General features: G+C 40.6%; 8 non-coding genes across 8 annotated transcripts in view; all 8 read left to right on the top strand.

The window, feature by feature from the left end:
* The window catches only part of trnap-agg, a 72-nt gene extending 20 nt beyond the window's left edge, over positions 1-52 (top strand). Inside the window, exon 1 of the tRNA in view lies at positions 1-52. This exon is cut by the window's left edge and continues 20 nt beyond it. This is a non-coding gene — a tRNA (tRNA-Pro).
* A 147-nt stretch (positions 53-199) lies between these two features.
* Positions 200-271, top strand: trnap-agg. The gene has a single exon. It is a non-coding gene; the product is annotated as a tRNA-Pro (tRNA).
* A 537-nt stretch (positions 272-808) lies between these two features.
* trnap-ugg lies at positions 809-880 on the top strand. Its single transcript has one exon. It is a non-coding gene; the product is annotated as a tRNA-Pro (tRNA).
* A 147-nt stretch (positions 881-1027) lies between these two features.
* trnap-agg lies at positions 1028-1099 on the top strand. The gene has a single exon. It is a non-coding gene; the product is annotated as a tRNA-Pro (tRNA).
* Positions 1100-1245: 146 nt separating this feature from the next.
* On the top strand, positions 1246-1317 carry trnap-agg. The gene has a single exon. It is a non-coding gene; the product is annotated as a tRNA-Pro (tRNA).
* A 124-nt stretch (positions 1318-1441) lies between these two features.
* On the top strand, positions 1442-1513 carry trnap-agg. The gene has a single exon. It is a non-coding gene; the product is annotated as a tRNA-Pro (tRNA).
* A 147-nt stretch (positions 1514-1660) lies between these two features.
* trnap-ugg lies at positions 1661-1732 on the top strand. The gene has a single exon. It is a non-coding gene; the product is annotated as a tRNA-Pro (tRNA).
* A 343-nt stretch (positions 1733-2075) lies between these two features.
* Positions 2076-2147, top strand: trnal-uag. The gene has a single exon. It is a non-coding gene; the product is annotated as a tRNA-Leu (tRNA).
* The last annotated feature ends 11916 nt before the right edge of the window (positions 2148-14063 follow it).

The following is a 14063-nucleotide window of genomic DNA, read 5'->3' as shown; positions in this document are numbered from 1 at the left end:
TGATTCTCGCTTAGGGTGCGAGAGGTCCAGGGTTCAAATCCCGGATGAGCCCTTTGTTCTGTGAAACTTGTTAACGGGGTCTGGAAGAGGCTCCCCATCTAACTCTGCAGATGGTTCTCTAGATCTCAGTTTCTGCTACACTGACAGTTCAGCACTTTGAAATCATCCTGAAGAAAAGCATTAAATAAAGTTCCTGCAGGGCTCGTTGGTCTAGGGGTATGATTCTCGCTTAGGGTGCGAGAGGTCCCGGGTTCAAATCCCGGACGAGCCCTTTGTTCTGTGAAATTGTTAACGGGGTCTGGAAGAGGCTCCCCATCTAACTCTGCAGATGGTTATCTAGATCTTAGTTTCTGCTACACTGACAGTTAAGCACTTTGAAATCATGCTGAAGAAAAGCATTACATAAAGTCTCGCAGGGCTCGTTGGTGTAGGGCTATGATTCTCGCTTAGGGTGCGAGAGGTCCCGGGTTCAAATCCCGGACGAGCCCTTTGTTCTGTGAAACTCATTGACTGTTGCTGGAAGAGTAATCTGATCTACTTCTGCAGATGGTTACTGATGTTTTAGCAGTGTAAAAACTTGCTGAAGAAAAGCATTAAATAAGGTCCCTGCATGGCTCGTTGGTCTAGGGCTATGATTCTCGCTTTGGGTGCGAGAGGTCCCGGGTTCAAATCCTGGACGAGCCCTTTGTTCTGTGAAATTCATTGACTGTTGCTGGAAGAGTAATCTGATCTACTTCTGCAGATGGTTACTGATGTTTTAGCAGTGTAAAAACTTGCTGAAGAAAAGCATTAAATAAGGTCCCTGCATGGCTCGTTGGTCTAGGGGTATGATTCTCGCTTTGGGTGCGAGAGGTCCCGGGTTCAAAGCCCGGACGAGCCCTTTGTTCTGTGAAACTTGTTAACGAGGTCTGGAAGACGCTCCCCATCTATCTCTGCAGATGGTTATCTAGATCTTAGTTTCTGGTACACTGACAGTTAAGCACTTTGAAATCATGCTGAAGTAAAGCATTAAATAAAGTTCCTGTAGGGCTCGTTGGTCTAGGGGTATGATTCTCGCTTAGGGTGCGAGAGGTCCCGTGTTCAAATCCCGGACGAGCCCTTTGTTCTGTGAAACTTGTTAACGGGGTCTGGAAGATGCTCCCCATCTAACTCTGCAGATGGTGATCTAGATCTTAGTTTCTGCTACACTGACAGTTAAGCACTTTGAAATCATGCTGAAGAAAAGCATTGCATAAAGTCTCGCAGGGCTCGTTGGTCTAGGGGTATGATTCTCGCTTAGGGTGCGAGAGGTCCCGGGTTCAAATCCCGGACGAGCCCTTTGTTCTGTGAAACTCATTGACTGTTGCTGGAAGAGTAATCTGATCTACTTCTGCAGATGGTTACTGATGTTTTAGCAGTGTGAAAACTTGCTGAAGAAAAGCATTAAATAAGGTCCCTGCAAGGCTCGTTGGTCTAGGGGTATGATTCTCGCTTAGGGTGCGAGAGGTCCCGGCTTCAAATCCCGGACGAGCCCCTTGTTCAGTGAAACTTGTTAACTGGGTCTGGAAGAGTAATCAGATCTATGTCTGCAGATGGTTACTGATGTTTTAGTTTCTGGTACACTGACAGTGCATCAGTTTGAAGGCATGCTGAAGAAAAGCAATAAATAAGGTCCCTGAATGGCTCGTTGGTCTAGGGGTATGATTCTCGCTTTGGGTGCGAGAGGTCCCGGGTTCAAATCCCGGACGAGCTCTTTGTTCTGTGAAACTCATTGACTGTTGCTGGAAGATTGTTATCTAGATCTTAGTTTCTCTTACACTGACAGTTCAGCACTTTGAAATCATGCTGAAGAAAAGCATGAAATAAAGTTACTGCAGGGCTCGTTGGTCTAGGGGTATGATTCTCGCTTAGGGTGCGAGAGGTCCCGGCTTCAAATCCTTGATGAGCCCCTTGTTCAGTGAAACTTGTTAACTGAGTCTGCAAGAGTAATCAGATCTACGTCTGCAGATGGTTACTCATGTTTTAGTTTCTGGTACACTGACAGTGCATCAGTTTGAAGGCATGCTGAAGAAAAGCAATAAATAAGGTCCCTGAATGGCTCGTTGGTCTAGGGTTATGATTCTCGCTTTAGGTGCGAGAGGTCCCGGGTTCAAATCCCGGACGAGCCCTTTGTTCTGTGAAACTCATTGACTGTTGCTGGAAGAGTAATCCGATCTACTTCTGCAGATCGTTACCTAGATCTTAGTTTCTGTTACACTGACAGTTCAGCACTTTGAAATCATGCTGAAGAAAAGCATAAAATAAAGTTACTGCAGGGTTCATTGGTCTAGGGGTATGATTCTCGCTTAGGGTGCGAGAGGTCCAGGGTTCAAATCCCGGACGAACCCCTTGCTCAGTGAAACTTTTTAACCGGGTCTGGAAGAGTAATCAGATCTACGTCTGCAGATGGTTACTGATGTTTTAGTTTCTGGTACACTGACAGTGCATCAGTTTGAAGGCATGCTGAAGTAAAGCAATAAATAAGGTCCCTGAATGGCTCGTTGGTCTAGGAGTATGATTCTAGCTTTGGGTGCGTGAGGTCCCGGGTTCAAATCCCGGACGAGCCCTTTGTTTGTAATTTTCGTTTGCTGATAAACAGATACCGTTCACAAATCGATCTGCCCGCGTTGTTGCCATTGACACACACAACCTGCGTGACCCACAGAGCTCGTGGCCAACATTGAGTGAGTGAGTTGTCATAGTGATATTATTACAGCTCCTGATTGGACTTCTGGATTGGAGATAGAAACCACATCGAATAGGAAAATATATATATAGCACGAAATCACGCAACAATGAAAACTCGCTTGGATCATGATTTAAATAAAAAAAATTGATTTAGGCTTCGGTCCACATTTGATTGCGTCTGGGTCCGTATCCGGACCGGGGTCCGCCTATTGAGTACCCCTGGTCTAGGGATATGATTCACGCTTAGGGTGCGAGAGGTCCCGTGTTCAAATCCCGGACGAGCCCTTTGTTCTGTGAAACTCATTGACTGTTGCTGGAAGAGTAATCCGATCTACTTCTGCAGATCGTTACCTAGATCTTAGTTTCTGTTACACTGACAGTTCAGCACTTTGAAATCATGCTGAAGAAAAGCATAAAATAAAGTTACTGCAGGGCTCGTTGGTCTAGGGCAGGGGTGGGCAATTAATTTCCCCAAGGGGCCACATGAGATAGTGGGACTGTTGTGGAGGGCCGGACCAATAGGCTGAACTCAATTCTGCTCAATATAAGTTGTATCTCTTTATAAAAAAACATTAAATTGTATGGTTTTGATTAACTGCTACTGGTAAGAGTAGATGTTGCATTTAGGCTATCAAAAAAATGTGGTGCAGGCATAGTAAAAACGCCAACATTATTTAATCAACATGTAATCAACATTCACCAAAACGATTTTGAAAATGAGCATGTTTGCAGTATTAAAGGTGTTTCCAGACGACCAATACACATGGCACACACACACACACGAGAGCAAGCTTGCAATGCAATAGTATAAGTATACAAATAAATAGTAACATCAATTTTTATCAGCGCAAATGGTCGCAGGCACGCCCACACGCACGCCCACACGCACGAATGTAGGCCTACGGAAATAAAAAAATATCCCGCTTATTATACGGTTATTTGCCAAAACAATAGAAGACATTTCTCCAAAATACCTCTTTTTAATGATTTTGTTGCCGTTTAGTTCTTCACGCAAATGCGAAGCAACCCACCTTCTGACTTCAAGTTTCAATGACTTTCAGTTACGTTAAATGACCGGACTACTTGCGTTGCGCAATGATATGAAAGATGTGAATTAGAAGCACAAAACCCGTTGCCAATGACATCAGTCATACATTTTTTGCAGCAGTGAATATAAAGAAATTACAGACCTGCGAACGTTGGGATGGCCCATTCAAATCAACAGAACTTTTTTGAACATTCTGAAGAGCCGTATAATAAATACAGGTATTTACGTTTGATTCCTAATTTACAATTGACCTCCGCGGGCCGCACAGGGACAGCCAACGGGCCGCAAATTGCCCTTGGGCCGCACTTTGCCCAGGTCTGGTCTAGGGGTATGATTCTCGCATAGGGTGCGAGAGGTCCCGGGTTCAAATCCCGGACGAGCCCCTTGTTCAGTGAAACTTGTTAACTGGGTCTGGAAGAGTAATCAGATCTACGTCTGCAGATGATTACTGATGTTTTAGTTTCTGGTACACTGACAGTGCATCAGTTTGAAGGCATGCTGAAGAAAAGCAATAAATAAGTTCCCTGAATGGCTCGTTGGTCTAGGGGGTATGATTCTCGCTTTGGGTTGAGAGGTCGCGGGTTCAAATCCCGGAAGAGCCCTTTGTTCTGTGAAACTTGTTAACGGGGTCTGGACGGGGTCTGGAAGAGGCTCCCCATCTAACTCTGCAGATGGTTACCTAGATATTAGTTTCTGGTACACTGACAGTTCAGCCATTTGATATCATCCTGAAGAAAAGCATTAAAAAAAGTCTTGCAGGGCTCGTTGGTCTAGGGGTATGATTCTCGCTTTGGTTGCGAGAGGTCCCGAGTTCAAATCCCTGACGAGCCCTTTGTTCTGTAAAACATGTCAACGGGGTCTGAAAAAGGCTCCCTAATTCCTGCAGATGGTTATCTAGATCTTAGTTTCTGGTACAGTGACAGTTCAGCACTTCAAATTCATGCTAGAGAAAATCATTAAATAAAGCAACTGCAGGAAAGTAGAAAGAGAAGGAAAATAGACTTGGTGATGAGATAGATAAACTGAATCAAGAATTAGACAAGGCATTAGATCCTCCCATAGATATGCTCATTTTATTAAAAGATAAACAATATGAACTAGAAAGGCTATATTCTGAGAAGGTTAATGGTGTTATACAGAGATCTAAGGCTATTTGGATGGAAAAAGGGGAAAAATGCACCGCCTTTTTTCTTAGATTAAGTAATAGAAATAATCATAGAAAAAATATAACTAAATTATTATCAGATATGACCTGTATAACATCCCCTGAACAGATCTTAGCAGAAAGAGTTAACTATTTTAGAGAAATGTATTCCTTTAATCAACAACCAGTATCCCTTACAGAATTAAATTGCACCAACCTCTTTCCAGAGAATGCTGTGAAATTGAATGTAACTCAGAGAGCTAGCTGTGAGGGGCTAATAACTGAAGAAGAACTGCTTTTAGCCATAAATTCATTTCAGACGGGGAAATCGCCTGGATTGGATGGCATTTGCATGGAGTTTTAAAAGGTCTTTTATGAAGAAATTAGAGGTCCTCTTCTTACGTGCTTTAACTATTCTTATGAGACAGGTGAACTGTCTCCTACACAATGAGAAGGCCTGATCTCGTTGCTTCTTAAACAAGACAGTAACGGAAAAGATAAGGATCCTCTATATTTAAAAAATTGGAGGCCATTAACATTGTTGTGCTGTGATGCACGTATTTTATCAAAATGTCTCGCTCTCAGAATAAAAAAGGTGATCAGTTACATTATAAAAACGGAGCAATCCGGCTTCATTGCTGGTAGATATATTGGTGATAATATTAGACACGTTTTAGAAATTATTGAATACTATGAAAAGGAATGTCGGGAAGGCCTATTGTTTGTTGCCGACTTTGAGAAGGCTTTTGATAAAATAAGGTGGGATTACATCCGCGAATGTCTTCAAAAAGTCAATTTTGGTCATTCCTTTCTTAAATGGTTTAACGTCCTATATAATAATCCTCGAAGCAAAGTCACCAACTATGGATACCTATCGGATAGTTTTGGATTATTGCGTGGCGTTCGCCAAGGCTGTCCTCTTTCACCATATCTGTTCATCATTGTAATAGAAACACTAGCTAATCTGATGGAGATAATTTCCAAACACTGTTAATGACTTAAGAATATAATAATCAAGTGCCTTGTATTATTAATTACCTTATATGAATCATGTATTTATGTAAGCAGGAACATGGCTTTTCTGTGTTTCTGCGTGTGTGTAACTTAGAATATTAGGTGCCACTTAGTCTGCACATGTACAAGAGCATGTTTAGACCAGAGGTGATAAGAAGGTTCGAACTGTGCTTCTTCCGACCTTGCAAAACTTCCATCCTTGCCTCGGATATCAGAAATCCACCACGTGGTTATCTCGCTGAACGCTCAACTTCTGTCTATATAAACCTTGTGCGATGTGTTTATCAGGGCTTCACTTTCATACTTGTTTTGTGAGTGAGCCCAATTGCAATTGTTGTTTGTCTAATAAATATACTTATATGCAGCTCCGGAGTCCTGAGGTAAATAGGGTGAATTTTCACCTATCATAATCGAATTAGGAATAATAACAACATACTAGGATTAACCATCAATGGATTTGATACAAAAATCTCATTGTATGCTGACGACGCTACCTTCTTTATACAACCAAAACAGACAGTACTGGAGTTCCGGTCATGACGTGGACGTGAGAAGTCGCAGAACCCATGTGCTCCGGTGAAATATATCATATATAAAAGTAAACCTGTTCGTTTGATGTTGTAAAAAGTCTTAGTCGAGTAATATAAGTGCAAGATATCAGTGGGATCCAAAATGAAGTCGAGTAAACCCAGTTCAAGAGGTAAAGAGAAGAAGAGAGATGGCGATTTGGAGTTAGCTCATGGGCTAGCTGAAGCCCCAGAAACCCAAGCTAGGGAGGATGGAATTTTAGCAGCTATTCACGCTCTTCGGAAAGACTTCTCTGCCCAGCTCAAAGAAGTTATCACCTCAAACCACGAGATCAAAGAAGCCTTAGACTCCTTCTCCGAAAGACTAAGTGGGGCAGAAACCCGTATAAGTTCCGCTGAGGACCAATTGAACAACCTAGCTAACGTTTCTGCAACCACTCAAAGAAAGATGCTAGCACTCACCAGATCAGTGGAGACCATGGAGAACCGCCAGCGCCGCCTGAATTTGAGACTGGTGGGCTTGCCAGAGGGCACAGAGAAAGGTGACCTGGTGTCCTTCCTCAACATGTGGCTACCCGACCTCCTTGGTCAAGAAAATTTCCCGATTCCACCTGCCATCGACCAAGCATTCAGGCTTCCAGGGGCAGCAACTTCTAAAGCTAGCAAGCCAAACCGAAAACCGTTTCCTCGGGCGATCCTCGTGAAATTCCGCTGGCTGGCCGACAGAGACCGAGTGATGAAGGCTGCTCGCAAGATGAAATCGCTACAGTTCGAAGAGAACCGTTTGATGTTTTTTCCAGACCTTTCCGCGGAGATCCAGCAGCAGAGGAGAATGTTCGATGGTGTGAAAATCCGACTGCATAATCTGGACATTGAGTTTGGATTACAGTTCCCAGCAAAGATGAGAATCTACCACAAGGGTAAACTGCTCACGTTTCTTACTCCATCAGATGTAGAGGCCTTCATCCAAAAGATCGAGACAGAACGGTCTCAGACTGAACGGGACAATTATGTGAGTGAGTCTAGCTAGACTTTGCTAGCACGCCTGGATCCAAAATAATGAACGACTTAGACTAAGCTTTATTGGATAAGAGTATTGTGTATCACATTGGCTGTATTATAGCTGGCCCTCGGTTTGATTGTATTAATACGTTTGGTTTTATTGTACATAATGTCATGGGTCAATAATCACACATACTTTGGTATACTTTTAATTTTTTATACGTAATTCTTTCTGCCGGACGTGGGTTCCACCCAAATTTGTTTAATGTTTTGTATCTGCTCCTTAGTTAAGGATCAATGCAAGTTGTCCGGAATTTCAGTGTATTGCAAGAGTGTGAGTGGGGTCTGTGCAATTAGGGGGCGCAGGAATTTAGGAGAGCTCCGTCTCTGTTCTAGAGAGGGGGCGTTTGTTACTATTTTCTTTTTTCTTTTTTTTTCATGTTTTGATGGCACACTGGTCTCCTATAGAGGAGTTGAAATTATAATGATAATATTACTAAGGCGGGGTTATGAGTAATGCCCCTTTTCTCAATATTACTTCATGGAATGTCAGGGGTATGAGAAAATTAGTTAAAATTAAACAAATACTGTCCAGACTTAAACACCTCCAAGCAAAAGTCATATTTCTCCAAGAAACTCATTTATTGCCAGATGAGATTGTGCGCATAAGGAAGAGATGGCCTGGGCAAATTCTAGCTTCTTGCTGCTCTTCACAGGCAAGAGGAGTAGCAATCCTTATCCATAAATCAGTCCCCTTTAGGATTCACAAACTTCTTCAGGATCCTGCGGGTAGATTTGTGGTGGTTGGGGGAACTCTTTTGAATCAAGAAATTATTCTTGTAAATGTTTATGGGCCCAACAATGACGATGCCACATTCTTTAGGAACCTCTTCATGACCATTTCCTCTTTTCGAGGTGAAATAATTATGGGTGGAGATTTTAATTGTGCTCCTAACCCCCTTCTAGACCGTTCATCGAGAAATGACTCCTCCCACACAAATACCCGAAGGGTGATAGGCCACTTCATGTCAGAGCTGCATATTTGTGATATCTGGAGAATTAGAAATCCCACCACACTAGAATATTCATGCCACTCAAACACACACCAAACACAATCCCGCATAGATTATTTTTTAATCTCTGTGACTCTTGCGGCCAATGTACAGGACTGTGGACACAAAGGAATAGTTATTTCAGATCATGCCCTATTGTTTTTGCATTACCGCCTCACTTCACATGCCAGGGGCCAAACAGTGTGGAGGCTTAGCCCGAGATGGCTACATGATCAGAATTTTCTATACTTTGTGAAAACGAATATTGAGTTTTTCTTTGCTACAAATACAGATGAAACCTCAGCATCTATTAGATGGGAAGCCTTTAAAGCCTATATTAGAGGTGTAATGATTTCTTATACTAGTAGCAATACAAATAAGACCCATCTCCTTATGACTGAACTTGAGCAAGATATTAAAGACCTAGAAAGGGAGCTCTCAGTGAATAATACACCGGAGAATCTACAGAGGCTCTCAGAATTAAGGGCTAAATATAATAATGTCACAGCAAGTAAGGCCTTAAACAGTAACACTCGGTTAAAGCAGACGTATTATGATCAGGGAGAATCAGCGGGTAAATTACTAGCTTGGAGGATTAAAACACTGCAAAATGAAAGGGCTATCACTGAGATTGAAACTGAAAGTGGGACAACAACTAATCCAGCAGAAATTAACAGAGCTTTTCAAAAATATTATATGAACCTTTATACGTCAGAGTCCCCGGATACTAATGACCTACACCCCTTTTTGGATCAGCTTTCCATTCCAACTTTAGAGGAAAGGGTTAAAGAGGAGCTAGACTCTCCCATTACAAAGGAGGAACTGTTTGAAGCGCTGTCCCATATGAACGGAGGGAAAGCTTCCGGTCCTTCTGGTCTACCCATTGACATCTACAAATGCTTTAAGGAGATGCTTGTGCCACCCCTCTTTGATATGTTAGTCGAATCAATTGAAGCCGGACATTTACCACCTTCCTTATCAAAGGCCTTAATAACACTGATTCTAAAGCCAGATAAACCCCACATAAAATGTGGGTCATATCGTCCTATTTCACTAATAAACTCAGATGCTAAGATTATAGCAAAGGTGTTTGCGAGACGTCTTGAAAACCATCTTCCTTCTCTGATCACCTCTGACCAAAATGGTTTCATAAAGGGTCGTCAAGGTTTCCATAATATTCGAAGACTACTAAATATTATAGATGTGAGGAAGGAAAGCCCAGACACAGCAATAGTCTCCCTGGACGCTGAAAAAGCGTTTGACAGGGTGGAACACAATTATCTTTTTGAAGTGCTTCAGCGGTTTGGGTTTGGGGAATACATCTGTAAGTGCGTGAAAATGCTATATCACTCCCCAAGCGCGTCAGTCATGACAAATTTTTTAACCTCCCAACCCTTCAAACTCCAACGAGGGACCAGACAGGGGTGCCCCCTTTCGCCCCTTCTGTTTGCATTAGCAATCGAGCCACTTGCAATCGCAATTAGACAAAACAGCTGACATCCTGACCCAGCTAAAGTGCTCTATTCCAAATCTCCTTAGAATGATAAATACTTTTGGATCAATTTCAGGATATAAACTGAATGAATCCAAGTCAAACATCCTCTTTCTTAAACAATCAGAGAGAAGTTGTCCCCCAATACAAACCACATTTAGGAATACTTCTAGTTTTACTTATTTGGGGATCAAAATTACTCAATCAACAGAGGACCTTGTATCCACTAACTATAGCCCAGTGATATCAGGAGTGACTAACCTTATTAACAGATGGACAACAATGCCAATTTCAATGATTGGCAGGAATAATATCCTCAAAATGAATGTCCTACCTAAATTTCTTTACTTATTCCAATGCATACCACTTCCACCTCCAACAAACTTCTTCTCAAATATGACCAAAGTCTTCAGAAATTTCATATGGAGTAACAGACGAGCAAGATTACGCCTCTCTCTACTATATCTTCCATATGACAGGGGAGGGTTGAAACTCCCCAACCTCAAATGGTACTACTGGGCATGCCAGCTTTGGACAACCTCCTTCTGGTTCAGACCCAGTCCATCCCTCTCATGGGTGGAAATGGAAAGAGAGACTTCAGCCAATATACCTCTTCATATGTATCTATACTCAGATAAACCGGATAAACTAAAGAAATTCACAGGTAACCCATTTGTTTCCAACTCCATTCGTGTTTGGCATGACGTTCATAGCTACCTAAAGGTTCCCCTTAAGCTTTCACAGTTCACACCCATTTGGGGAAACAACAATTTTCATCCAGGGGCAAAAGACAAGGGATTTAAACTATGGGCAGACAAAGGTATTGGCCAAATAGCAGATCTCTTTCAGGAGGATGTTCTCATGCAATTTGAAGATATCAGAAAACAATTTGACATACCCGCTAAACATTTCTTCAAATACCTACAAGTCAGAGACTTCATCTATAAGACCCAAAAAAAGCTCTCAATACCTGACCTCTCAGCAGTAGAAAAAATTGTAAAAAGCCCTCACCAGAGAAGACTTATTTCCATCTTTTATAAGATTTTGTCATCTGGGTCACCAGAGACATCAGAGGACAAGAGACTTGCTTGGTGCGCAGACTTAGGGGAGGAGATAACTGGGTCTGAATGGCAAAATATTTGTACCCTATCACAAACACAATCATCTAATTCAGGTTTCAGACTGTTGCAGTATAAATGGTCCATGAGGCTGTATATCACTCCTGAGCTTTTGAATCATTTCAATGAGAATATTCCTGATGTATGTATTAAATGTGAAACGCATAAAGGGACTCTTTTCCATTGTTTATGGTCCTGTTCAAAAGTACTAGAATTTTGGAGGGAGGTTGTTGAGACACTCTCAAATACATCAGGGGCGACTCTTCCTATGTGCCCAAGAATGTGCGTTTTGGGACTCATACCAAAGGACATTAATCTCAACAGAGCTAACAGAAAGATGGTTACCCTAAGCCTACTACAAGCCAGACGGACTATTGCAAAATGTTGGAAATCTATACAGAGGCCGACTACCAAAGGCTGGCTAGAGGACATTGTACAAGTTATAGCCATGGAAAAAATAACATATTCACTGAAAGGAAAATATGCACAGTTTGAAGAAATGTGGACTTCATTCTTGGACTTTGTAAAGGGCCCTCAATTTCTTAGGGCTCTAAAGTGACCATACAGACATTACCCCTGTACAATCGATGGGCAACCCACTGTCTAAATACCCCTTGCCAATGTACCAATGAACGTGCCATCTGGTTTTGAGTGTCATTTTATATAATTTATTTTATTTGTATCATTATTATTATTATTATTATTATTATTATAATTTTTTATTTATTTATTTTTTGTCAGGTAGCTTGTTTCTTATGTTTACTGTATTTGTAACTTGTTCTTCCTTGAAAGGAAGGGGAAAAAAAGAAAAACCAATAAACACATTTTGGAAAAAAAAAAAACAGACAGTACTGGCAGCCCTTATGGAAGACCTTAACTCTTTTTCTCTAATCTCCGGTTTAAAACCAAACTATGAAAAATGTACAATCTTAAAAATTGGTGCCATCAAATATTCAAATATGAAGCTACACTGCTCGGATCAAGTCAAATGGAGCAATGGTCCTGTCAATATGCTTGGGATTAGTATACCAGAAAATATGGCTGAACTGACCAAAGTCAACTTCAATAAAAAAATTATAAAGCTGGACAAGATACTCATGCCTTGGTATGGGAAATCATTGTCCCTTTATGGAAAAGTGACTTTAATAAACACACTCGTAGTTTCTCAATTTGTTTATTTATTTCAATCACTACCTTCACCAGATCAAGGATTCTATAAGATATATGAAACAAAAATATTTTTTGTGGAATGGCAAACCAGAACAAATAAAGCGGAAATACATTTATAATTCTCATGATAGAGGCGGATTTGGTCTAACTAATATATATACCCTGAATCAATCACTAAAAGCTTCTTGGATCCAGAAGGCATACCAAAATAGGGGCTGGGCATACTGTAAGATATTAGAAAACTGTCACCCCCTCTTCAAAACAAATCTGTTTCCATTTATTCAGCTGGAAGCTGCTTTTTTCTCTTGGTTTTTAAAAGAGTATTTAAAAAATGTTTCGATTTTTACTAATGAAGCAATAATGGCTTGGTTACACTTTCAATACCATCCTCCTGAGGGACCAAACGATATCTTAAGCCAGATACTATGGTTAAATTCAAACATACTGATAGAGGGTAAACCTCTATTTTTCCCAACTCTCATCAAAAACGGGATTATATTTGTTAATGACCTGATTGATCCAAAAGGAAGTTTATATGATTTTAATACTTTCTGTAAGATCTTTGGGAAATTATGTACGCTGTTTGAATACAATCAGCTGTGTGCAGCAGTTCCAGTGAGGTGGAAAAAAGGAATTCATAATACAGACCGACTTTTGGTTTGCAGACCTTGCATTAGAGAGTATAAATGGCTTAACAAATGTAAAATAAACAAAGCAGTATATACACATGTTTTACATAGTAGAAAATTGACAGCCTTTCCACACAAGTTTTGCAATTTTTGGGAAAATCAATTTGATACTCCTATTGACTGGAATAAAGTATTCAATCTGATTTATATTACAACTGTTGATTCCAAACTACGTATGCTGCAGATAAAAATTATTTATAAATATCTCCCGACTAAGAAAATGTTAAACATCTGGGGTATTGAGGAGTCGGGTTCCTGTCGCTTTTGTAGTGCAGAAGAAGAAGATCTGTTACACCTATTCTGGTATTGTCCTGTAGTAGCACATTTTTGGGAGACTGTACATGGATGGATAGGTCCCAGCACTAAGAACTTTAGTACATCTCCTGATATAGTTCTGTTGGGTGATTTGAAGATGGGTGGCAATGGGTTGAATAACATAGTAATACTTCTAGCCAAGGCATTCATTTTTAGATCTCAAAATATGAATGAGCTTAATCCAACTTTATTTAAGAAATATGTTAAACAATATTATATGTTGGAAGCCATAATTGCTGGGGATGAGAGTGATAGGGTTACACAAAAATGGGAAAATCTTATTCTCCGGGAAAACTGGAATTGACTAAGGAGTAAAAAAAATATATATATATATAATTATAAAAGATGGGCGTGATAATTCTTGTTTTCTTTTGGGTTCATACACACACATTTTCTTTAGTATTGTTACTACTTTTGTTTGTTGTGTTTTTGTCACTATTTATATATGTATGTTTGTCTAGTTTGGTTTAGTTTTCTTGTTTTTTCCTTGTTGATATGTTTTTTGTTTGGGTTTTGCCCCCCTCAGTCGCGTCCTCGTATGCTTACACCTGTGCGAGTACGGTGACTCTGCTGATAATGCATCCATCCCACTCTTTATTTTTGTCATTGTTAATGTTGTTATTATTATTATTAATATTGTTATTCGGCCTTATTTTGTTATATTATATAGTTTTTGTATATGGGAATGTATGGCTTTGTCTGTACATGTGTATGTGTATAAACTGTTGCCCAACTTTAGATAGGGTCTATATATGTATGTGTGTATATGTATGTGTATATATATAC

Source organism: Clupea harengus, chromosome 7, assembly GCF_900700415.2.
Source record: "Clupea harengus chromosome 7, Ch_v2.0.2, whole genome shotgun sequence".
In the NCBI taxonomy this organism is placed as follows: domain Eukaryota; kingdom Metazoa; phylum Chordata; class Actinopteri; order Clupeiformes; family Clupeidae; genus Clupea; species Clupea harengus.
Note: the sequence above shows the minus strand (reverse complement) of the source record. Positions and strands in the feature narration are given on the sequence as shown.